General features: G+C 47.4%; 1 protein-coding gene across 1 annotated transcript in view; it reads right to left on the bottom strand.

Moving 5' to 3' along the window:
• Positions 1 to 25,764, bottom strand: part of Ksr2 (kinase suppressor of ras 2) — a 365,358-nt gene that overhangs the window by 284,628 nt on the left and 54,966 nt on the right. The window lies entirely within an intron of this gene.

Consider the following 25,764-nt stretch of genomic DNA (forward strand, 5'->3'; position numbering starts at 1 on the left):
TGTGGCAGATGGCTTATAAAACTCCTTGTATGCAGGTGCACAGAAAGGGCCTGCACAGGTATGAACAACATGTTAGCAATACAGCAGTAGTTTTCCCTGGTGGTGAGATTATGGGGATTTTTGTTTTGGAGGGGAAGGTACCTGGGATTGAACTCAGGGGCACTCGACCACTGAGCCACATCCCCAGCCCTACTTTGTATTTTATTTAGAGACAGGGTCTCACTGAGTTGCTTAGCGCCTCCTCATTGCTGAAGCTGGCTTTGAACTCGTGATCCTCCTGCCTCAGCCTCCCAAGCTGCTGGGATGACAGGCGTGTGCCACCGCACCTGGCTCTATTTCCTTTTTTTTTTTTCTCCTGTTTCCTTTTCTATAGCAATATTGGAAACTTTCCCATTTTCCTTCTCTATAGCCATGTACATATATTACCTACTGATAGTGGGGAAATGTTGCAATATTTTATAGACTAGGTCTGGAGAGGCATAGCAGCCCTTCTGCTCTCCAGTGGCAGTGGGAGTGTGGGAGTCAGCTGAGAAAGTTCCCAGAGGGCCAGGCAACAGCAATATTGTCATCTCATGCACTTTTAATTCCTGGAATCTGGCTTCTAGGAATCCTCCCTACAGAAATAGTTATGTGTGTGCAGTGGGGGAAAGGATGGCTGGCTATTGTTGCCCATGTTGTGTTTTGAAAAACATGCAAACAATTTTTTTTTTAAAGATGCATTAAGGCGGGCACAGTGGCCCACATCTGTCATCCCAGTGACTCAGGAGGCTGAGACAGGAGGATCCCTAGTTTGAGGTTAATGAGACTGTGTCTCAAAATAAAAACATAAAGGCTTAGGGATGTGGCTCAATGCTAAAGTGCCCTTGGGTGGTTCAATTCCCTGGGGTTTGGGGAGTAAGGGAGATGGATTAACAGAAAAGCTGAATATTAATAAATTATGGCATAGCCATAGAACAGACCACTATGAAATTTTTAAAAATAAGGCAGACTGACTCATATTGATCTGAGAAAACATGCAAGACTTTCATCTCCAGGGAAAAAGCATTTACAAAAGACACTGTATAATATGGCTGCATTTAAATGTTTTAAATCATGTGTATATTGACAATATATATTTAGAAATCCATAAAAATATCTGGCTGTGCCGGCCTGGTGGTGCAGGCCTGTCATCCCAGCAGCTCGGGAGGCTGGGGCAGGAGGATCGAAAACTCAAAGCCAGCCTCAGCAATGGTGAGGCTCTAAGCAACTCAGTGAGACCCTGTCTCTACATAAAATACAAAATAGGGCTGGGGATGTGGCTCAGGGGTCGAGTGCCCCTGACATCAGTCCCTGGTACCAAAAAAAAAAAAAGAAAACCAATCTGGCTGAATTTAGTGAGGTGTTATAGTGACTATGGACACGGGGAAGTGAAAGGGGCATTTGTTCTTGTTTTTGTTTTTGCTTTTTAACTTTTTATATTATGTTGCTTTGCTTTTTCAATATTGAGAATGTTATTGATGAAATAATTAGTTTAGGACTCCTTTTCCTGCTCCTGTTCACTCAACAAATATTTACTGAGCACCAACTGTATGCCTGGGGATTCCATGAAGAACATGATTAACCAAGAGTTTATCTTCTGACATTTTCTGCACAGAGATTCAAGGTCAATCCTGATGTTTCTAGAAAAGATTTAGACAGGAAAACGGTCCCCGCAGCACCCTCTCTTCGTGCCTATTCTAATGAATTTTAGGAAACAGTAGATCTTCTCAGGATCACGGTTTCCCTTGCCACGTGGAAAAGCGTCCCAGGTGACCTCCAAATGGACCCCTCGGGTGGGAGAAGGCTAGTTTTTAATGGTGGTGAAGATGCCTAGGGAGCCGGTTTCCTTTGCTCTGATTGAACTTGAGGGATCGGTAGTAAGTGAAAAAAACACAGAAAAGCACCACTGAGGGCCAAAGAAAGGGAAATTGGCTACATCACGTTTTATTTTGCTTTTCTGAACTTTTTTCCTTTCTTTCCAGTGTCTGAGAGTGAGAGGTGACATCGGGTGCCGCGGCGCTGGAATCGGGCAACCTGGACCCCTGACTCCAACCACGTTTCTTAGAATTTGAAGGACCGCAAGCACGTTTTGAAAGTGCTCTAAAGCTCGGTTTTCTCGCCTGGAAACGAGGGTTAAATGGTACCTATTTCACAGAATTTGAGGGTAAAAGAAATAATCCATACAAAGCAGCAATGAGGGGGTCTCAGCGCACCACAGCTATGGTGCTGATCTGTCTCCCAAATTCACAAGCTTCAGTGATTAGTCAACGGGGGTCACCCCCCCATTTATTGATTGCAAGTATCCAGAAAAAGAATTTTTTTAAAAAATCAAAATCTGCTTAAAAATAAATAATAGTCTTTAAAAGCCAAATACATCATTTCTCCAAGGTCTAAAACATACAGATCAAGGTTACACTGCAAAGGGGATGCACTTACAATTGGGTTTTTTTAAAAAGAGGGGAGCTGGGATTGAGACTGGCCTAGCACGTGCGAGGCCCTGGGTTCGATCCTCAGCACCACATAAAAATAAATAGATAAAATAAAGGTACTGTGTCCGACTACAACTAAAAATATGAAATAAAATATTTTTTAAAAAGCATGTTGATTTCTGATTCATTATTTAAGTGATCTCAAAATTAATACAATTTGATTTAAATCCATGCAATTGCCAGAAATTACTGGAAAGTAAAACGTGCAGACTTCATCAATAAATTCTGTAAATTGGTTTTTTTGTTTTTTTTTCTTCAGCCTTTTCTTCTGAATACATGATTGTATGGTTCACGATCTGGTACCTATGTATGCCTGTGTTGCATTTAAAATATTGCCAAGGAAATAAGGATCTGGTCTTTAAAAAAAAATAGCAATGCTACATCAGTTTCTTTCTTTCTTTTTAAAATAATTTTAGCTGTAGATGGACATGATTCCTTTATTTATTTTCCTGTGGTGCTGAGGATTGAACCCAGGGCATCATATGTGCGAGGCAAGCGGTGCACCACTGAGCTACAATCCCAGTCCTCAATTTCTTCAAGAAAGAAACAATGTCACATGGGAAGACAATGACATCACATCTTATTCCTTTTTTAAAAAAAAGCATTTAGGGTGGGGTTCCACAGCGCACCCCTGTGATCCCAGCTACTCAGGAGGCTGAGGCAGGATGATCACAAGTTCAAGGCTGGCCTGGGCAAATGAGCAAGATCCTGTCTCAAAATAAGATTAAAAGGGCTGGGCATGTGGCTCGGTGGCAGAACGCTTACCCAGCATGAAGGAGGTCTTGGGCTCCCTCCCTATAATGCAAAAAAAAAAAAAAAAATGCAAGTTCACAGACCTGGACTAAAACCAGAAGCTGAATGGCAGTAGGGGACCATGACACCCCACTCAAACACCCATACTCTAACAGCAGCACTTCCCAACCACCGGTGTCACTGATACTGTGAGGTGGGACCCAGGCACAGCATCAAATGACCTTGCATCACATAAACAACTCTTCCCTCCCTGTTCAAAACCATCCCCAGCCCCTGCCTATATCATAGAGACGGTCTCTGTTGGGTGATGCCATGTAGACAGCAGCTCTCCATCACTTGCAGGCCTCTTTTTATAACAAAGAGCAGAACCAATTCAGAGCCTTGCGCAGGTAACAATATGAATTGCGATTTAATGATAATTTTGTTTTTACTATTATTTATTTTCCGGATAGTATTCCACTTATGGCAAGTGATACCAGTTTTCTTTTACAATCATCGTACCAAGTTTGATTTTTAAATATAAATATATATATATATATATAAATTCGCCAGGCGCAGTAGCATGTACACCTATAATCCCAGTGATTTGGGAGACTGAGGCAGGAGGACTGTGAGTTCAAAACCAGCCTCATCAATTTAGCAAAGGCCCTAAGCAACTCAGTGAGACCGTGTCTCATAATAAAATACAAAATAGGGCTGGGGATGGGGCTCAGTGGTGTACTGCCCCTGAGTTCAATCCCCAGTACCAGTAGGAAAAAAAAAAAAAAAAGAAAGAAAAAAAAGAACTGAGTTGGTTTCAATAAAACACAGATAGGGCAAAAAGGACGAGGGCAGTACCCCAAAGGGGGTACTGGGAAACGCGTGTTCCCAAATCCCTGGGCTGTGATTCAGGGCCCAGCTCCACTCTGCTTCTCTTGGCCTCATTCATTTCCCTCCAATTCCCTAAACACATCACTCAGATATCACCTCTGTCCCTCTGCCCAGGCTCCTCCCCCCGGAAGTCCTTCCCATACGCCTGTAGTAGGTTGTAAAGGTGACCTGAGTCCTTCCTGCCGCCCACATCTTTGCACTTCAAGTCAACTCACAGCCTGTGTCCGGCCCCTTCGATCAGATCAGTCATGTGACTGGCCTCAGCCAATAGAACAGGCTAGTTTCTAATGGCTTTGAGTCTCTACCATCTGCCGGAGAAGGTTCCCAGGCTAGTCAGCTGGAGGGTGACAGAAGACTCAAGCTTCCCCAGACATCCTGGTCAGTCATCCTGGCCCTGCTCGTAGCCAGTTGCTGCCCGGCCATTGGCCATTTGTTGGGTTTTGGCTGTTTGGGTTTTTGGTTTTTGTTTGTTTTGTTTGTTGGAACCCAGGCACTTAATCGCTGAATCATGTCCCCAGCCTTTTTTATTTTTTATTTTTCCTTAGTCCTATTTTTTGAGACAGAGTCTCACTAAGTTGCTGAGGCCGGCTTTGACCTCATGATCCTCCTGCCTCAGCCTCCTGAGAGGCTGGGATTGCGGGCGTGGGCCACAGAGCCTAGCAGTATGGTTTTGTGTGTGTAGGATTTTTCCTTTTCACATAACTGGTGTCGTGCCACGTGCTCTGGTGTGACGCTTACTCTCCCGTTCAGCAGGAAGCCTTGCAGATCATTCCATGTCAGTTCACGTCCGTCTGCCTCATTCTTTCTAATCTTCTGCATGAGAGAATCCTTTGATACCTGGGCCCAAAGCTGGAGAAGTGAGCAGCTCTGTGAAGGGACATCTTTGTCAACCACCACAAAGCATTTGGGAGAAGAGCCACCGTTGACTAAACACTCACACGCGCCTGGCGCTGGGAGCTAGAGCTCTGCCTGTGTTCCTCCGATTTCAACCCAAGCGACAACATGGGTTCTGAGCCTGGGAAAACGGAGGCTTTGACACGTTAAGTCCCTTGCCCTGGTCCACAGAGCCATGGAAGTGGGGGAGCAGGGTTTGATGCCAAAGCTGCTTCCCCTCACCAGGATGCGACACTAGAGGTTGTTCATGGTTCCTCGCAATGTGACCTCTAGAATTCTGAAAGTCAGGCACCACTGGCTCAAGAGGCAGAGGGAGGCTCTGATTCCTCTTGGAAGCCTTTACAGGTGAGAGGGAGAAGTGAGTTTCCAAGTTCTCATTCTCAGGTCCCGGCCAGTCACTGCAGTGTCCTGAGTTGGCTCATCTTGGCTCATCTGTAAAATGGGCAGGTGGCCGCTCCTCCCTGTCCTATGGAGGCATCACAGGAGAGGATGTCCATGTAGAAGGCAGGCTGAGCACCCCCACTGCCCTGCACCCGCGGCTAGTTTATGAAAGGAGTACTTGGATTCTGGGGAGGTATCTCCAGGGTCACCCAGTGACGCTGTCCCAGAGTCAAGGGGTTTAGAAATGGGAGGGTCAGAGACAGGCAGCAGAAGGGATGAGGAAGACAGACTCAGATTCCAGCCTCCCCCTTTAGGCAGTGGATGGGGGGATAAGATCCACCTTTGGGGACAAGAGTGTGGCTAGTCTGAGCAGGCAACTCAGGAAATGGCCTAAAAGGTGAAGCTGGACTGGGCAGATCATACAGAACTTCCCAAATGGGGACTCTGAAAACCAGCAGCTGTCTCCACCAGTTCCCCAAGACTCACGTCACAGCATAACTGTGGCTGTCAGTCAATGGGGATTCAATCTGAGCCAGGCGCAGTGAGGGTCACGTTATGGATTCTCTTATTTAGTCCTCACAATGATACAGGTCTAATTACCGTCCCCATTTTACAGAAAGTTCAAAGCTACTAAGTGGATGCACCTGACTCTAACAAACCTTTATTTTCTTTTTCTTTTCTTTTTTTCTTCTTTCTTTCTTCATGTTGCTGGGGATCAAACCAAGGCTTGGGCATGCTAGCCAAGAGCTCTCCCTCTGAGCCACACCACCAGCCCACTGAACTCTTCTTTACTGACACACAAAGAACACCGTGAACAACCTTTCTCCGTGGCCAAGAGAAATAGCACAGCCACCAAATCAACAGGCAGAGTTTAATGCTATTTTCTGAATATGCACACAGAGACTAGACGGAAATTCTCCAAAACACTAGCAACTTGATCTCTTGGTCATTATAGGTGAGATTCCCCCTATTTCTACACATCTGTGTCTTACAATTTTTCAATAAGCTTGAATTATCTATATGGTGATCAGTTACAAATCTCATGAAAATTGGACACTTGCTAACATCAGAGCAGAGGGGGCCATCCTCAATTGTTAGGTAAGTTTTATTTATTTATTTTTTTAATTTTGTTGTAGTTGGACACAATATCTTTATTTTGTTTATTTTTATGTGGTGCTGAGGATCGAACCCAGGGCCTTGCACGTGCCAGGCGAGTGCTCTACCACTGAGCCACAGCCCCAGCCCCTAGGTAAGTTTTAAACGTAAGTAGATGCCAGGGGTTCTGCTAAGCCCTTAATACACATTATTTCATTGAATCTTCCCAACGGCCCTAAAAATACCCCATATTTTATAGAAGAGGAAACTGGGGGCCATAGAGCTTAGGGAGCTCTCCCGAGGTGCTAGATAGTCACTGTTATTTCTCTCTCTCCCCAATTTCTGCACTACAAGGATCATCTGGGGACATTTGTTAAAAATCCCTAGAAACCCTAAATCAGTGAATTCCCGAGGAAGCCCCAGGAATCTGCAGCATGAACCAGCACCCCAGTGATTCTGAGAAACATCTATCTATGGTCTGAATTATTCAATAGTGGAAAAAAACTTGTTCCTCAGACACTCTTCAGCATCCGGGTTCTTAGGTTTTAAAACAGGGTGGAAACCAGGTTCCAGAAGCTGTGCCCTCTGCAGGCCATCCCTTCCAATGGCCGTGCGTGGGCTCATCTGTGCCACGGACATTTACTGAGCAGCGTTCAAAGGGGTCAGCACCAGCCCACCCTGAAGGGAAAGGTGGCCAGGCAAACTCGAATCCCAAAACCAAGTGGTAGAAGCCAGGACAGACGGGCAGCCAGGGTTCAGCGTGGGAATGCAGGGTGCCGATGGAAGCCCCGGCTTCTTAAAAAGCAGCGTCCCTTGTCACAGGACAATAATGAGGGGAGTCCCACGTTATGCTGAGGGGGAGTAAGGCCTCTCATCCATTCATTCAAAGCATTTTTAGGTGCTTTCTCAAACAAAGAACTAGGGGTACAAAATCCATTACACCCAGCCCCGCCTTTGGGGCAGGGCTACTCCAGGTGAGTCCTGGAGGCACACGCTGGTCTCCATCAAAGAAATACAGAAATCAAGATACAGGATTTAGACACTTTGATAGCTATTTGACACAGGGACTTTATGTCTGTGGAATCTAATTGTTGTTTTTTTTTTTTCAAAGTAAGCTTTGTGTTGTGTGTGTGTGTGTTCATTTAATTTCTCTAGTATATCATGTTTGGTTTTTTTACAAAAGTACTCGCTGCCATGAATCTGGATGGAAAAAAGTCCACCCTTCACCTGAAGAATTACAAGACCCTGACTTCCATTCACCCCCCCAAGGGTGAATTTCAGGTATTGATCTTAAAGCAGGCCTTGCAGCACTACATCATTTCCAAAAATGGTCCCAAAATAGCGCCTTACTTGAGTATTGTGAAAATGCTGTAGTTGGTGTCAGATGGGGATGACCCTTCTACAGAAGGGGAAACTGAGGCTCAGAGATGTTAGAATCCTGCCTGAGGTCACACAGCCAAAGAAGAGTCAGGTTGGGGTTTGAACTCCTGACCTCCTCCTTCCCAGTTCCATGCCCTCCTCACAATTTTCCGCGGAAATGGACCATCAAAGATGGGGAAGCAATTAGAAAAGGGCCTTTTTAGAAGGCCTCCCCGTGCCTGGCAACCTAGTTATTTCTAGGGCACCTTCCATTCAAGTCCACACCAAGCTGAAATGCAAACAAGTCCAATGGTTCCACCTTCAGAATTAAATTTTTAAAAAACCCCAGGGATCCTGAAAAGTGCACATCTAAGCCGAGCCCATTCTCAGAGCCTGCAAAAACCGGGTGCAGACTCAAGGCACCAGGAGCCTGGCTGGGGTTAAAGGTTGCGAGACTGACGGAGCCGGAAAGCTGAGATGCAATTCTCCATGCCCACACCAGGGGGCAGCCTGGCACCTTTCTCGGCAGGTGGACATTTCCGCAGGCCCGACTCCATGTGAGCCTCCTGGGCGCTTCATCCCTGTACTCCGTGTTAGCATGGAGGTCAATTTAGCCGCAGACACAAAAACAAAAAAGAAAACAAAACAAAAATATATTAAAAAGTCAAGACATGAGACAGAGCTAAAAATAACCGTGTCCGACATCCCTAATGAGAAACGGGAAATAATTCACTTGGAATCTAAACCAAGATGCACCCGGAGACCTATGGATGGGCTCGTCCAGGGGATTTGACTTGCTGGAACCCCAAACTGTCACCCTGAGATGCTCTTTGGAAATGCACAGGGGAGCACGCACGGAGGGGCTCTATGGACAGACCCTTCCTTAAGTCCCTCGGGGCCAAACCGTGAAGCAACGCCAGGGGCAGGGGCTCACCTGCCACCCGGGACCCCTAGGGGCACACTGAGGGCCAGGGGTGGTACCGCTGGCCATGAGGACACACGGACAAAGAGGCAGGCTGCAGAGCCGCTGCACCCTGGGCGCTGCCTGAAAGCACCCCATTACTGCCGCTTTCTCTTGAGCACCCCGAATCCACAGGCTCTGGCCTTGCACCTGCTTCTCCCCTCCCCCGGGTGTCTCCTCTTCCCCACCACCCCTGAGTGTCACCATCACTGCCACCCTGTTTTCTTCCTTGGTAGCACTTTGCCATTGCACAAATTATCCTGTTTATTGGTTTCCATGGTTACGCCTCCCCCACCCCCACCCCACCCCCATCTGACTGTCAGCTCAGCTCGGGAGGAGCAGCGGCTTTGCCTGTCTCTTCCCCAGCGCTCAAAGGCACAGCTGGTATACAGTTGGTGCCCAATATGGTTTTTCCTGGTCTTTTGATAAAGCGGGCATCAGGGCTCTAGAAGTACCTCCCCTGCCTCCCGCAGGGGCAGCAGGAATGGGGAGGGGGGACCTGGCTGTGCCACCAAAGCTCTGGGGTTACGGGACCCCACAAGGGCAGTGAAGTCCGTGTGGCTGCAGCCCAAGGCCTTCCCGCAGTTGCCAGGGCGACCATCCTCATAACATCCCGGGCTCCACGGGGCCAGCTGAAGGGGGGAAATTATTTGACTGTGAAGGTCTCCAGTAACTGCCTCTTTGCATGTGCAGGCAAATCCCCCAGGGAGGGCGGGCGTAAACCCTGGAGACTCCTTCCTTCACCATCCAGCCCGACCCCAGTGAAAACAGGACCCCTCCCACCAAGGCAGAGAGCACCTATCGGTTTGTAACGGTCCTTGAGCTTTGCAGGTGGCTTTTCTTTATCTTTCCACTATTATGGCTCAGGAATAACAAACAATAGTAAAAAAGAGTTCAAATAATTAACGAGCACTTACTAGATGCTGAATCCAGGAGTAACTTTCTTACAGCATCATTAAAATGTATGCTGTGGCAATCCATTGTTCTATTTGTACTATGTAGCACTTATCATAGTCACAGATGGAGTCACAGATATATCAGGTGATAATTCTCATAATACATAATTTGAAATATGACATTTATATTATATAGCATATCACACTTATAGTAGTAAAACTGACATTCGTTGACATTTTTGCATGCCAGCCCTGTGCCTACTATTTTTTTAATACTAATGCTATTATTAATAAACTGTTATGTAATAATATATTCGTAATGGTATTCATAGCTACAGTTTAGGGAGCACTTACTATGTGCCAGACATAGGTTAAGGGTTTTTTTAATATTATTTAATTGTCATATCACTGTGTCCTCCATAAGCTTGTGTGTTGAAGGTTTGTTCCTGAGCTGATGGCCCTGGAGGTGATAGAAACACGAGGAGGTAGGGCCTGGTGGGAAGAAGTAGGTCATTTGTGGCAATAGCTTGAAGGGTACACTGGGACCCCAGCCTCTTCCTCTCTCTTTGCTTCCTGGTGGCCAGGAGGTATGTTTGCTCTGCCCTTACGTTCTGCCGCTCCACAAGCCCAAAGTGACCATGGACTGAAACCTCTAAAAGCATGCTTAAAAAAAAAAAAAAAAAAGATTCTTGCTCCTTCTAAGTTGATTATCTTCAGCATTTTGTCGCAGCAATGGAAGACTAACACAGATATGTATCTTCAAGGCTAAGAATCCTAATGTTCCCATTTTGGAGGTGAGAAAACAGAGGCATAGAGCAATTACAGAACCGGCCTAAGGTCACATGGATAACAATCAGGGACAGAGCTGCCCCCAAGCCTGTCCTGTTCCTTGTTAACATACCACACTTCAAACTTGTCCAACTGGAGCTTGCTACAGCATCGCCAGGAGAGCTTGTTAGAAACACATGCTGAGCCCCCGTGCAGCCCCAACTGAGCCCCAGACACCCCTAGGGATGGGGGATTCTCTTTTCTTTTAAACAAGATCCCCAGACAGTTCAGAGAGAGGCAGGGTTCAGAACCACCACACTGGGCTTGGCATCCTGGCTCAATCAGGTGATCCCACTAAACGCCAGCGTCCGGGGGTTGCAATTTGGGAAGGGGCAGCAGAGTGGTGCGCAGAGAACCAACCATCTCCTCCCATCCTGGGAGGGAGGCAGGAAATAGCAGGGGGATGAGAGTTCAGGGTCCCCAGGGGCAAAGGATCTGAGTTGTGCTTGTAACCACTCCCGGTGTTTCTGGAACAAGGAAGAACCTCCGTGGAAAGGAATAAGTGAAACAGACTCTTCTGTCCAGGGCTGGCTCTGGGGGAGGACACTCCCTGATCCCTTAAACGTAGGAATATGCTGAGCCCAAATGGTACCTAAATCCAGCACAGCTCTGACTTGGGCTGGATGACCTCCAAGGCCTGGGCTGCCCAGAAGGTACACAGGACCTGCCTCCCTCTTAATCATTCACCAGAGCCAGTGTATGCCGACAGGGTGGGGCGTACCCTTTGCACCTACATTTTGAACTATCAACGCTCCTGGCAAGTGAGAATGATTGATGGTGTTGTTGGGTTTTTTTTGTGTTTTTTTGTTTTTTTTAAAAAAAAAAAGGAAGAAAGAAAAGACAGCAGGCAGGTGCTACTCTGGAGAAGCAAGGCCAGGTAGCCAGGTGAATGTTCTAGACCTCTGTCCCCAGGCAGCAGGGAGACTGAGAGCTGGACCCGAGAAGCAGGCACAAACCTCTGGGAAGGGTTAGTCCTGAGTGATGTGCTGCCTTCTCACCGTTGCCTGGGCCTCAGGAAAAGCAGGAAAAGATCCCAAGCAGAATAAGACCAGGAGGAGCTAGGATAAGGCACAGGCGCTGGGTGCCCATGTCCCCCGGGGCCCGGGCTCTGCAGCTGAGCCTCTTCTTCAAGATGATCCATTTGGAGCTCTGAGAGGCTCCTGCCCACCCTGCGTGGCTACTGACAGTTCAGCTTAAATTAACTAAGTCACACGGTAATCAACAAGAGAGTGAGCAGATATACAGTGGACATACAGTGGACATACGTGGACATACAGTGGACATACAGTGCCTAAGCATGTATCTGAGGGCCGTTCGTTAAGAAAATCTAGACGGCATCCGCCCCGGAAATCTCTAGACATTAGACCACCTCAGGCAATCAGAGAATTAATTCAACCTCCCAAAAAAAACTTCATTAGAATTTAACCCCAGACTTGTGCGAGATAGACTAATACCCTGGACTCATGAGCACTCTGAAGTTCAGGGAAGACGTAGGATGAATGAGAGACCTATTCAAGGTGATTAAAATCATGATATTAATATCTGAATTAAAGACCATATATTTTGAGTATTTTATATTCTATGAATGTTATATAGTGAGATTTCACTTTTCTGACTCTGATATTTCAAATCATTTTGAAGAACATTTATACATTTCAAGTATAAATTGATCGTTCATTTAGACGTGTATTTTTAAGTTGAAACTGTATTCAATTCAGGTACAAGATTGCAACTTGTAGCTCAGCATGCTTGTAAGACTACTTTTTAAAGTTTCTAAGGTTAGGTAAGTAGTTGAGCAGGATTGTCTATCAACAATTAGTGTGTTTTAAAAATTCCTGTATATCACCAAGTGTGGTGGTGCATGCCTATGATCCCAGAGTCTTGGGAGGCTAAGGCAGGAGGATTACAAGTTTGAGGCCAGCCTCAGCAACTTAGCAAAACCCCATCTCGATAAAAAGATAGAAAGAAAAAAGAGCTAGGGATGTAGCTCAGTGCTAGATAGCCCTTGTGTCCCATCTCCAGGACCACAATAAATAAATAAATAATCCTGTCTATAAAATTTGAAATTGTTTGAAGACCTCCAATTCATTAAGGTTATAATTGGAAGCAAATGTTATTCAAGATCCCCTGTGAGATTGCTAAAATATACCAAATATAATACAGACCATAAAATACTATGTAACTGAACTTAAAAGCATAACGCAGTAAAAGGATAATGATTTTTTTTTACTTTAGTAAATTAAATATTCATTCATAAAACCAAAAAAAAAAAAATAATTACCGAAGTAAAAATTCAGTTCCTGTCTTCAAATGCTCAACAGCTGCACATGTGGCCAGTGGCTATTGTAACCCAGAGAGTAGATAAAAAAAATTCTCCATGGTGGCCTAGGGCAGTTCCTCTAAATCTTGGGTCAAATTTTTAGCAGATCTATTAGGAAGCAATCCTTTTCCCTGAATAGACAATAGAACTAAGATTTCCAGGATTGTCCCAAATGGAAAAAAGCAGGCTCCTAAAGAAATGAGGCCCAGACATAGGCAGACCTGGGCGGGGAGGAGAGAGAGATGTGCAGAGATGCTGACCTGGAAATTTGCACCAGGAAGGGGAGAGAGCTAAGAAGCTGTAGGGAGAAGGACCCAGACTGCAGATGGTACAGGCTCTGGAAGGTCCCTTCCCCTCCCTTCATCTGGTTTAATGGAGGACTTTTGTCCATTCCTAACATTACTGCCTCTCTGACCCTCTTAATACCGAGCAGCTTTGGGTGGGAAACCAGGGAGCTGTTCCATCGATTTGGCTTTTGTTTTCTGTTTAGTACATTTCACACACAAACGGAATGTTGTCCGACCCCAAGATACAGTTGGAGAAGTTTGAGCAGAAAATGGTCCGGCTAAGATAGATCACGCCCTACCATCATGCCTTTCAAAGGCCCAGGCGGAAAAAAAAAAAAAAAATCAATGTCAAAAGCGCTGATTTCCCTACCTGCTTCAGCATGGAGCTCTGGGCCTGGAACAAGCCACATCACCTCTCGCAAACTCATTTTTTGACTTATTAAATGAAAGTGGGTTTGGGGGTTTGTTTTTTTTTAATGGATACTCTTGAAAGTGACTTGGAGTTTCAGATTTCCCATATGACTGTTAGAGGGCAGATACAGGGGGAGACGGCCAAGAGATGCCTTTTAAGTTTACACCCTCGTCTCGGCTTTGCTGGGCAGGAGAAAGCTCTGGAGGTCTCCCCGAGCCGCCCCTGGAATCCTAGTCACGGGGCCATGTGTAGAATCAAATGCCAGCCAGGCAGGTGGGGCTCAGGGCCCAGGTGTGACCCCGCTGACCGGCTGCTCCAAACACTGCAGCCCACGTGGCCACCACCAGCAATGAGAGGTCCGTGGAGCAAAAGGAGGTTCCAACTGGGAGTCGTACAGGTGATCAGGGTCCCACCTGGTTCCCTCACCAGGATGGATGGATGGAACGCCACTCGGCAAATCACATCAGCGGGCAGCGTCTGATAGACCTTTCTGGGCTGGCAGCAATGTTGGAGATCTGTGCTATGCAATATGGTGGCCCCCTGTGGCGACAAAGCCCTTGAAATGGGGCTTTTGCATGTGACGGTGGAACTGAACTCAAGGTTTCATTTTAAGTTGATTTAGCTTTAAGGAGCCACACAGAGTCAGCGGCTGCCATGCTGGGTCACGCACATAGAACCCTGTCTCCGTAGTGTTTCTTTCTCCGTCAGCTAAAAGCCACCCCTGATTTCTCCTCCTCTCCAGATACGTGTGGAGGCGGAATAAGGAGATACCCAAGGCGGGCTGAGGGTTGCGGAGAATCTGCTTCAGACTGGAGAGGTGGCACTGCCCAGCTGAGCTTGGAGAGCCTCCCATTCAGACGCTGTTAGGACCTGAGACAAAGGCCTAAGTCCTGAGACTGGCACCCAAGACCTTCTTCCCCTATGGCATCAAACCCGCTCCACTCTCCTGCATGTTGGGTACAACCCAAGTGTCTCGCCTGGGCAATGAGGCTCTGCCCTCCCTCCCCATCAGAACCTCAGAACCCTTTACTCTGAGTCCACATCAACATTCTTCTGCTCCTCAAATGAACCAAGCTCCCTACCCCAGGGCCTTTGCATATTCCAGTCCCTTCACCTAGAACGCTTATCACACACACACACAGACACTCCTCTCATCCTGCAGAGCTCTCCACATGTCATGTCTATCCCAATCAAGACAAACGAGATCCCTGCGCTGTTTCTGTCACCCCTATCAATGTTCTTTTCCTTACCACCACCTCCAATCACATCTAACTGTCAGATGAGCACTGAATAGAACACAGGAATTAGCACAGCAATTGGTTGGTTTTCGGGAGCTGGTTTCACAAGGGGACTCTGAGACGCCTTCAAGTTTGAAGATTTTTGCTCCCAGCCCTTTTGTGCCTCAGCCATAAGCTCCCAGCCCTCCGACCTCCTCTAGCTCAGATTCCCTCCATCCCCATCCCAAAGTATAGTGTTCTTCTCCCAACTCCGCGAACACACTGTTTATGCAGGACATTCCTTCGCAGTGCCAGACTTTTAATTCTACTACCAGATAAGTGTCCTGATAGGCTGTCTTCTTTGCATCCGCCCAACAATGAACCTGGGAAGCAGGGGAGACTGCAGGATGAATTCACGAATGGACGAAGGAGGGGTAAGAGGAACGTGGCCTTTTCCATGGGCAAGAGCCACACCTCGGCCCCGGGGCCAGACTCTGCACGACTTGCTGCTTCGACTGCTCTGGTTTACTGTGGGGTGCAGAGGGGTTTGGTGACCACCGCTTGGCCACTCCACCCACCTGCTCCTGACCAGGAGATGAGGTTGCCAACTGCAGAGAGAAGTTCCTTCCGCAAAGGGAGGGGGATTCTCCCAATCCTGACCCCCTCGTTAGTTTGGTGACCGTCACCACCTCTGCTCCACAAAAACTGTTGTGTGGTTCCTCCCACCAACCTCAGAAGCTAATAAACAACCACAGCTCCCTTTTTCCCAGGCTCTTTCTGTCTTTGATCTGAAGTCCTCATGACAAACCTGCAAGGGCCGCCTCCTCAGCCCATTTTACAGATGAGGAGACAAGAGGTCTGTTGACCTGGGCTGCGTACCTCCAGCGGGGCAGTGGCAGAACTGACCTCAGGCCTTCCTGGCTTCAAAGCCACAGTCTTTCCCTAAGCCAGGGTTGCCATTTGAGTTGTCCAGAGCCAGAGCCAGGGGACAAGTTTGTGGAGTCAGTGTCAGCAGGACCCAGGTAGTGACTAAGCATCCCGGCAAGGTTGATATCTCCCAAGGTGTGAGACGGCACGGCGGCGGAGCAGGCCCCACTCCCAGGACCACTGTTCTGTTTGGAGTCCTTCCAAGGGGATGCTGGGGTGTCCTGTGCACATTTATCAAAGGACCTACATTTCTGTGCAATTGGAGACAGTTCCAGGTCTCCGAAGGCAAAGTCCAGGGAAGAGATGGACCAGAGAAAGGCAGTCCCCCCAGTCGGCAAGGCATGGCATGAGATGCAAAGACCCTGAGGTAGGAAAGCACGCAGTATGTTTCAGGAATCAAGAGCTGGAATTTCATAGGTGGAGAGGAGGTCAAAGAAGCGGGTGGGGGCTGGAGCACGCAGGACTCACTGCAGTCACGGAGAGAAGGTGGGTTTCATTGCCATACGGTGGGGATCTTCAGAAGCTTTTACGCAGAGAGATATTGTCTGATAAAATGGGTCAACCATGTCATATGTCCAGCAAACCAACCTGTGGTCAACATCACTGTGTGTGTTACGTAGATGGGGAAATGGACGCACCAGGGGAGTGGAGGCCCACTTCCTCTATCTTCTCAGCCCCTGCAACTATAACTCTGCCAGGCAGGTGGGGGGGAGGGGCTACCCTCCCCGGTGAGGCCCCTCCTACAGAATTCACTTCGACATAGGCCCCTCCCCGGAGTAAAAGGGCACAGGAGAAGGAAGAGAGAGAACAAGAGGCATGAGATCTAGGATGAGGAACCCTGGCCCCTCACAAGATCTCTGCACAGTGATCTCTGGTGGGCGTGGGCTACAGCTGGGGGGACACTCCCAGCTCCATGTCACAGAGGCAAAATCCTCAACCATGCCAGCCTTTCCTAGCCCTAAAATTGCTTTCTAAAACAGAAATTTCTTCAACTCTATTAATCAGAGTGGGAGAAATAAATTCGCTTTAAAAATCCATCTCAGCATCCTGATGGCCGGCCAGTGCTCCATTTTTAGTTCCAAAGACAACACTCAGAAAAGATGTCCAAAATGCTGCCCCAAGACCAGGCCACTGTCTTATGTGTCTGGTGGACCTGCACGTTGTTCTGCCATTAGGAAAGCAACCTGGCAAGAGCGAGCACAAACCCCAGTTAGACATCCTTTGTGGAATTTTGCACAGGCTGGACGGGGTGGTCACGTGGCCATGATCCACCAATCACTGAGAGCCTGGGGGGAGTCTCTCAGGGTGGGAAAAGGATTTGTGTTTGTAACATATATGTTTAGCATGTGTATAAATTGCATATTTATATGTGTATTATGTGTATACATGTGTATACATACATGTATGTGTGTATGGTTAAATGCACATAAGTAATAGGTGGATTCTATATTAAAGACAGGTTCATACAAATAGATATGTAACTCTATATACAATATGTAATTAGATATGTGTATATCCATACACAAAGATAATAAGATCATTATATGTGTAACATGTATTTATAACATCCATATAGAAATAGAGATGTTTATATGTAATTGTTACACATATCCTTCTCTTTTTTATCTCATTAGCATGTGTTATCCAGCTTACTTAAAAAAATAATAATAATAATAATAAAATTTTAAAAATAGAGTCACCTCCAAAGGCAGAGAAAGAATATCTTCTTTTTTGAATCAAGGGTCTAAGATCCAGGCTGGGACAGAGAGCTTCGGGGCAGGTTTACTTGCAGGTCCAACTTGGTCAGAATCCAGGGTCCCTGGGAACCTTATGGAACAGGAGGGGCCTTTGACCAGTTCCTGAGGAGCCACACGTCAGTGGGAGGCCCAGTTGTAGGGAACTCAAAACTCTGTTGACAGTGGCTTTGACAAAGACGTCTTAGTTAGAGAGCAAGAAATCAGAAGGTACAGTGGCTACATATACATAGCAAAAAAGGAACAGAAGGATGTGTGGAGCAATTACATATAAACATCTCTACTACTGTGTGGATACTATGTATAGACGTTACATGTATACCAATCTTTATTATCTGTTGGGTTTGAAAATACACATATCTAACTATATATTGTAATACATAGTCACACATCTATTTGTATAAACCTAGACCTTTAAATAGAATCCACTTTTTGTATATATTTAGGAGCATATAACCCAGTGGGCCAACCATCAGCATAAATGAGCTCTCCTGGTGGGTATGAAACAGCCCCAGCGCTCCACACGGCTGACCTGATTTTCTGCAGAGGATCTCTTTCCTTCCACATGGAAGGCACACCTTTCCGGAGCCGACCCCCAGAACTTTTCTGGGCACCATACTGGCCAGGATGGGGTGGTCATGTGGCCATGATCAGCCAGTCACAGCAAGGAGGACACCATTGACTTAGACCAATCGTGAGTGGGCACCTTGAAGGGCCCACCACTCAGAGGAGCAAGAACTCAGATTGAGATGCAGGAAGCAAGGAGGCAGGGGGACATCTGGGAGGACAGTATTTGCAAGTCAGGGCCTCTTCTCCTGCTCCAAATAACCCCTATCTAGAGCCCTATTTAGGATAACTGTAAAACGAACAGCATTTTTCCAGATTCCATTTAGATGTTTGCTCTTTGGTTTTTTCCCCAGGGACCTCTGAACTTTTAGTTAGAGGCCAGATACAGGCCTGGCTGAGGCTTCTGGGAAAGTCTAAGAGGCTTAATGCTGCATAAAAAAAGCTCCCACCGTACCAAAAGCTCACGCTCCAAAAGGACAAAGAGTGCATGCTTCCACTTACTGAGGCTCTTAGGATTTCCAGTTCGCAGAGACAGGAAGTGGATGAGGTCAGGGAGTGGACCTCAGGAGGAGGGTGATGGGCTGATGGATTGTCCTCCCCAGATTCACATGTGGAAGTGCTAACTCCCAATGCAATGCTATTTGGAGACGGAGACTTTAGGAGATAATTAGGTTTAGTCCTGGGTGGGGGGCCTAAATGATGGGATGAGTGTCCTTAGAAGAACAGGAAGAGGCCAGAGGTCGCTCTCCATCCCACAAGGTCAGAGCAAGCCGGCAGCCATCTGCAAGCTAGGCAGCAAGCCCTCACCCGACCCCAGCCATGCCGGCAACCCGATCTCAAGGACTTGCAGTCTCCAAAACTGTGAGACGCAAATACCTATCATTTAGGCCACCTGGTTGATGGTATTAGAGTTTCAGTGCAGTTCTGGAGATGGACAGAGTCCAAGTCAGGGGTGGAGGTGGGATCGGAACCTGGGTCATCCATCTCCAAAAATGATACGCGCTCATCCCAGCCTCACACTCAAGTCCCTGGCAGACAGAAAATGCCAGCTAAGAAACAGCTTCCCAGCAATGGAGAGCTGCTCTCTTCTGGTTCTTACTAACAGTGCCAGGCAGCCGGGCGGGGTGGTGGGTGGCACTGCAGAGCAGCTCCCAGGGAGAGGAAGCCGAGGGGAAGCGGAGGAACCTCTGACCCAGCCTCGGGCCGCAGGCAGGCTCGGTCAGCAGTCAGCGATCTAAAACTTTCCACCGAAATCCCCACTTGTAGCTACTTAGCTCTTGGGGGAAAATTAACCCAGGTCCCCAGGGCTAAGATTTTCCACGTTTAGCTTCAGCCCAAAGGAAAATTTTGTTAGAAAGTTTAAGTGGTGAGACTATTTTTAAATAATGAGACTTGGGGCCACAGTGTTGGCACACATGAAGAAGTACTGAAGCAAGGTTTGCATCTTTTTCCACCCCGTTTCAATTCAGATGGTTAACTACAGAACCAAGTTCACCTGGCATCAGAGCCTACCACACACCAAGCACGTGCTTTATCCTTGATCAGCAGATCTTGTCAACTAGGGGCAGATCCAGAGGACATTTGGCAAGGTACGGAAACATTCTGGGCTGTCACAATTTGGGGGCAAAGGGGAATTCCTGGCATCTGGTGGGTGGAGTCCAGGGATGCTGCTAAATGTTCTCCATTGCACAGGATGGTCCCCACAACATCCACCTGGGCCAGAACATCAACAGCACTTAAGTTGGGAGGCCCTCCCCGAGGCTAAAGGTTCTCAAACTTGAGTGTCTCTCAGAAACACCTGGGAGGCTTGCAGATTGCTAGGCCCTGCCCCTAGAGTCACTGAAATCATGGTAGGTCTGGGGAGAGACCCGACTTTACATTCCTGACATTCCCAGGTGATGCTGATATTGCTGATCCCGGGATCTGAGAAGATCTGTGCTGGGTCTTCCTCACAACAGAGGCAGAGGCCCTGTCCTTCCCACCTTATGAACTTGAACCCAAAGGCTCACTGACCTAGGCTTCTGCTAAGAAGGAGAGGCTTGCTCAACGTCGCGTGTCCTACAGATCCCACAAGCTAGGAAGTGAGACGTGGGGAAGCGGGTTTATCTTCAAACAAGATCCACACGTTCTCTGGCCTCTTGTGGACGCCGATGGACCTTAGCGCTCAGCCATGCATCTAAGGAGCCCAGGATGGCATTTCTTGTGTGAAGTTTCTCTGATCACGGCCGTGCTCGATCCATGGAGCCAACTTCCAGATGAACAGTACCAACCTCGGAATTCCACAGTCATGTTTTTTTCCTAAAAACACTGCTTTTAAACCTTGTACTTTAAAACTATTCAAAACCCTCTCTGTGAGAAAGCTTTTTTCAAGTTCTAGGAACTTTGCATAGAAGAGGCATGAACTAAGTCCCAGCGACCTTCCGGTGGGTCCCCCAACCTCCTGTCCTGTATTCAGCTCCATTTCAGTGCATCTGAAGTTGTTTGTGTGCCCATGGTTTTTTTTTTTTTCTTTCCACTTAGATCCGCCGTGGGATCTCTTTCTGCCACATCTTGCATCACACTTGGGTGTAATGGAAATCACGTTGGACTGGGAGGCAGGAGACCTGGGTTCCAACAGATGGGAAAAGGAGGTCTCAAAGTGGAATATTGCGACATCACGTCCTATACCTCGCAGGGATGCTGGATTCCCTCGGTGACAAGGAACTGCCACAGCACTGCCTCACTACATCATGAAACACGGCCACTCCTCACTTCAGAGAAGTTACGTCACTCGAAGATCCCATGAGAAGCCAGGGCAGAGTTAAGGCTGAGGATAGGGGTCCAAGTTCTGGTTCAAAACCACCAGAACACACTTCTGCTGTTAGAAAGGCTTACCTTTCTAATACCTGAAATGATGGGGGGAAATGCAATTGGAATATCTTTCTCGTTTCTCAAATGAACGGCTCTCACAGTACAGTATTTCCATTTTTTTTCATTTCGGAAATTATCTCATTGTTCTCTCCAGCCTTTTAAGATTCTGTCTCCAAAGACCAATTCCAAAATTTTCCAAGCGTTTTTGTTTTTGTTTTTTTCCCACACTGGCTTCTGGGAAAAGAGACACCCTCTTCTACACCAGGACTCAGCTAACTTACCGCCCAAAGGTCAAATCTGACAATTGGCCTATTTTTTTTGTAAATAAAGTTTTAATGGAAAACAGCCCAAACCGTTAATTTACATATTGTTCGTGACTGCTTTTATACTTCAACTGTAGAGTTGAGTCATTGCCACAGACTTAAAGGACCTAGAAAGCTTAAAATATTTACTATCTGGCTCTTTATAGAGAAGTTGGCTGACCTCTGCACTATGTAGGAAAAAAAAAATCAATTGCCTGAGTAAGAGTGCTGGAATTCGTTGCTTGTAAAGTGAATTTTTATAAATAGTACTACATTTCTCCTCCAGTGCAGGACTGGGGCTATCGTAGCCCTGTCCTAAGACAGGACATGTAATTATTTGCTCAGTCAGGAAAATAAATTGCTAATGAAGCCAGGTGGGGTTATGCATGCCTGTAATCCCAGTGGCTTGGGAGGCTGAGTTCAAAGCCAGCCTCAGCAACTTACTGAGGCCCTAAGCAACTCAGTGAGACCCTGTCTCTAAAGAAAATACGTGTCTCAGGCCAAAGACCTGAGTCCAAATCCAGACTCATCAGCCACTGGTTGTGATTGGGGCCAAATTACACCATCTGTCTGAACCTGGTACACTCATCTGTAAACTGAGGATGCTACCACCTGCTCAGGGGGGAACTGTTGTGAGACTGGTGCCACACAAGGAGATGACAGAGGGCACCTGAGAACCTGGGGCCCAGCCAGGCGAAGAAAGGGCCAGGAGAAGGGGAAGGAGAGGGCAGCGTTTGCCGTGGTTACAAAATCGAAGGAGACACTGAAAAACTCGGTCATTGAGATAGATATTTTTTTTTCTTTTTTTTTCTTTTTTTTTTTTGTGGTGCTTGGGATTGAACCCAGGGCTTTGTGCATGCAAGGCAAGCACTCTACCAACTGAGCTACATCTCCAGCCCTGAGATAAATAATATTTTTAACACAGTATTTTAAGAAGCCAAAATTAACATCAGAAAAAATCCACCAAAAAAAAAAAATTTTTTTTTTTTTCAACTAAAGACAGAATGTAAGAGTGCTAGAATTCGGATGAGGAGAGTTAAAGAACTGGATAAGCTCTCTGGGTTACAGGCTGTCTTTATATAAAATGTTATATTTGTTTATTTCAATCCTTAAATATTTCATTAAAATATTACATATTACTGGCTTTTTATGGTATCACCCCTCTAAACTCTGTGCCCAAGGGCAGTGCTTGGCTGGTTTCGTCCCGTTCAGGGCCCTGGTAGAGGTTTATTCAATGTCTTATTTGCACCAGAAAGTTCTCCTGGCTCAGTGGTTCTCAAACCTGGCTGCCCATGTGACTCAGGGGAATTAAAAATATAATAATAACAACAACAACAACAACAACAATAATACCCATTATTCAGAAGGGAGAGAAGTAGGGGCTTCACTTGGCATTTTTAAAAAGGCTTCCTGACCACTTCACACCCACCAAGACAGCTATCGTTCAAAAGTCAGACAGACACAATAAAGGGTTGGCAAAGGTGCGGGCCACTGGACCTCATCCACTGCTGATGGGGATGTGAAGTGTTGTTACCTGGGAAACAGCCTGGCAGCTCCCCTAAATGTTAAATAGAGTGTTACCATGGGACCCCAAAGTTGTACACTTAAGTATACATTTGAAAGATTGAAAACATAGATCAAAACTTGTACACAAATGTTTGCCACAACATTATTCATGAGAGCCAACATGAATGTTGATCCGGATCAACAAAATGGACTACCTCTGTAACATGGAATAGTATTCAGCCGTAAAAGGGAATGAAGTAGTGACACAGCACGGTCCAGCCTTGAAAACCCCCTTCTCGAAAGAACCAGACACAGATGGCACATGTGGCTCATTTATAAGAAATGTCTAGAATAGGTAAATCCACAGAAAGGAGACTCATGGTTACCAGAGATAGATTGATGACAGAGTCAGGGGATGTTGGGGAATCTGAGCGTGAGATTATTTTAATGGTGATGCTGCCTAACCTTTTAAATATATAAAAAATGACCAACCTGTACCGTATAAAAGGGCAAATGTGACCATTTGTGAATCCCCAGGTGATTCTAACATGCAGCCAAGGAACTCAGGGTCTACCTTTATAAAAGGGGCACGCTCCCAGGTCACCTCTGTGGGCAAGGCTCCTCTGAGGTTGGGGACTCAGCGTTTCACTGGGAGAGCACAGTGGAGAGGTGCCTGGCCAGGGGTGTCCAGGGCTTTCTCCCCCCTTGTCCTGTTCCTTGTTGCCCAACAGGGAAGATGCCCAGCCTGGGGCAGGGGTGGGCACTCAGGGATCAGGAGTCATTAATACCCACCTCCCAAACCACGGCAGACGCCACTTTCAGGCCACATTATGCACAGAAGCGGGAGGGAATCCACTAAGTGTGGTCTAAGAATAGCCGAGCCCCCCCGCAGGCTGTGCCGAAAGGTGAGAAGGCGCCTCCCGGACCCAGCCTGGCAGAGATGAGACTCTGGCTTCTTTGAAGAGAAAAGAGCCGACGTCCCACTCTGCCCTGCAGCCGCGATGATCAGGAGGCACAAAAGGAGAACCAGGAAACCTCATTAGCTTTGCGCTGTCCAAAAATACAGCCCGAGCTTGGCTGGCGTCTCCTGTGATTCCCAGGCCAGGGGCCACTTCCTCGCCCCTCTCTGTCTTCCTGCTGTCCCCGTTACCCGGCAGAATGGCCATGCCCTTTGAGGTGGCTATGGCCTTCAGAGGGGAGGAAAATTCCCCCCCCTGTGGAAATCCCCTGTGGTGCAAAAATAAGCCCTGGGTTGGTGATTTTTCCTGTTTTGTTAAAATGCGAGCAAGGTGACTCGGGGCCAGGTCTTTGCAATGCTGAGAAACCTGGGGAAGGCAGATCATGAACACCCGGGAAATCACCCAACAGGTGCCCTCCCAATACCATGGGCTCCGCTTCCCCCAAAAGGTGGAGAATATGGTTTTATTTTGAAGTCTCCTATGGAAACACCCCCACAGAAGTTTCAGTTAGCTTGAGAATATAGCCACCCACGAGAAAGGGCTGCCAGTCTAATGTGTGTGTGCGCACGCAGAGAGTCAAATACGACACTCACTCCATCAGCCACTGCACACCACCCCCAGGAGACGCCCGGCCAAATTCGGTGATGAGACGCACCACCAAACAGCTCCTGCCAGCAGGCCCCCATCTCGAGGTCAGGAAGCTCCAAGGTGCTTCAGCGGAGTGCTGGGATTATGAACACCCCCCAGAAGGTGCACTTCTCCCAGAAAACTGACTGAGGACTGGGCCAAATGCAATCCCACTTTAAAAGTCCCCTGGCTTGAGAAGAGACCAGGGAAGAGCTTTTTCCACTTTCTTTAAGAAAATAGCAAAAGGGTTTTGCTGGACTGTTTAAAGTCTCTGAGTCGGGTAAGGTGTCACTAAAGCAAATTCCCACCTGGACACAGCAAGCAGGCCCAGACAACTCCAAAGGGTCTCTGTTCAACTCCTGTTTCAAGTCTCAGAGGTCCTTGATTCAGACTGTCTCCGTCGCTATGAATTTGATTGGCACATGTGGATACTCGGCAGGTGACATCAACATAAAAACCTCTGCTTTTCCCAAAATCAAACCCCCAGCAACTCTCCCCATCAGACCCCACTTTGAGACAGAGGCATGAAATAAGCTATAAATAAAGTCCTAAAAGAAGTTAAAACTAGAAGGTCTTGATTTAATATTCAAGCAGTCATCCTTAAATGTTAACCCCCATCTTTTATTATTATTTTTTTAGTTGTTTTTATTATTTTTTTTTTAGTTGTCAATGTACTTTTTATTTTATTTGAACCCAGGGCCTCGCACATGCTAGGCAAGCGCTCTACCACTGAGCCACAACCCCAGTGGTTAACCCCCATCTTAGAAGATAAGTTTGGCTTTCCTGTACTTCCTCTTACCCGAACTTCCCCCACCCCATTGGTGACCTACCCCGTGGTCCCATAGCCCTAAGCCAATCCCAGGAGGACACGACCCCCTGACTCTGGAGAGGCCCCTGGTGCCATGGGCCTAAGCTGATCCCATGCTACTCCACTCGCCTCTCTCTGACCCAGGCACCCCCAGCCTGTCCCACGGCGCCACAGCCACAACTCCAGGCCCCTACCCCGTAAAAGCTGAACCCCAAAACCTCTCGGGGCCTCTCTCCTCTCTGCAAGGAGGGCCTTGATTTGTCAACTCCGACAAATAAACTCTCGTGCGGATCTCTGCCTGGTCTTGGCCTTCATTTCTCTCTCAGCCGCCTCTTGCTTTCTCAGGTTCCCGGGTTTGCCTGCTCCCTTCTTCGAGGGTCACCGAGCACCCCTGGTCCCCGATCCCCCAATCTGGATTCCATCGTGGGACCAGGCCCTCCATTCTGCCGAACGCCCTCTCTGCCCCCACCACAGGACGTTTCAGGTAAGACCCCCATCTCCAGCCGACCTAAATGACCTACGGGTTGGGAAGTGACCGTCCATCGTCCGGCACTCCCAGAGTTACCGTGTGGTGGGGGGACCCACCGCCGCGGCTTTCCTATGCTGATCCCTCCTGTTGACCAGTCTATAGGTGGTCTTTGATCTGGGTCCCGGGTCAGGGTGACTGGGAGTTGTTCCTGGTGA

The sequence above is a fragment of the Callospermophilus lateralis genome, chromosome 1 (assembly GCF_048772815.1).
Source record: "Callospermophilus lateralis isolate mCalLat2 chromosome 1, mCalLat2.hap1, whole genome shotgun sequence".
NCBI classification, from domain to species: Eukaryota; Metazoa; Chordata; class Mammalia; order Rodentia; family Sciuridae; genus Callospermophilus; species Callospermophilus lateralis.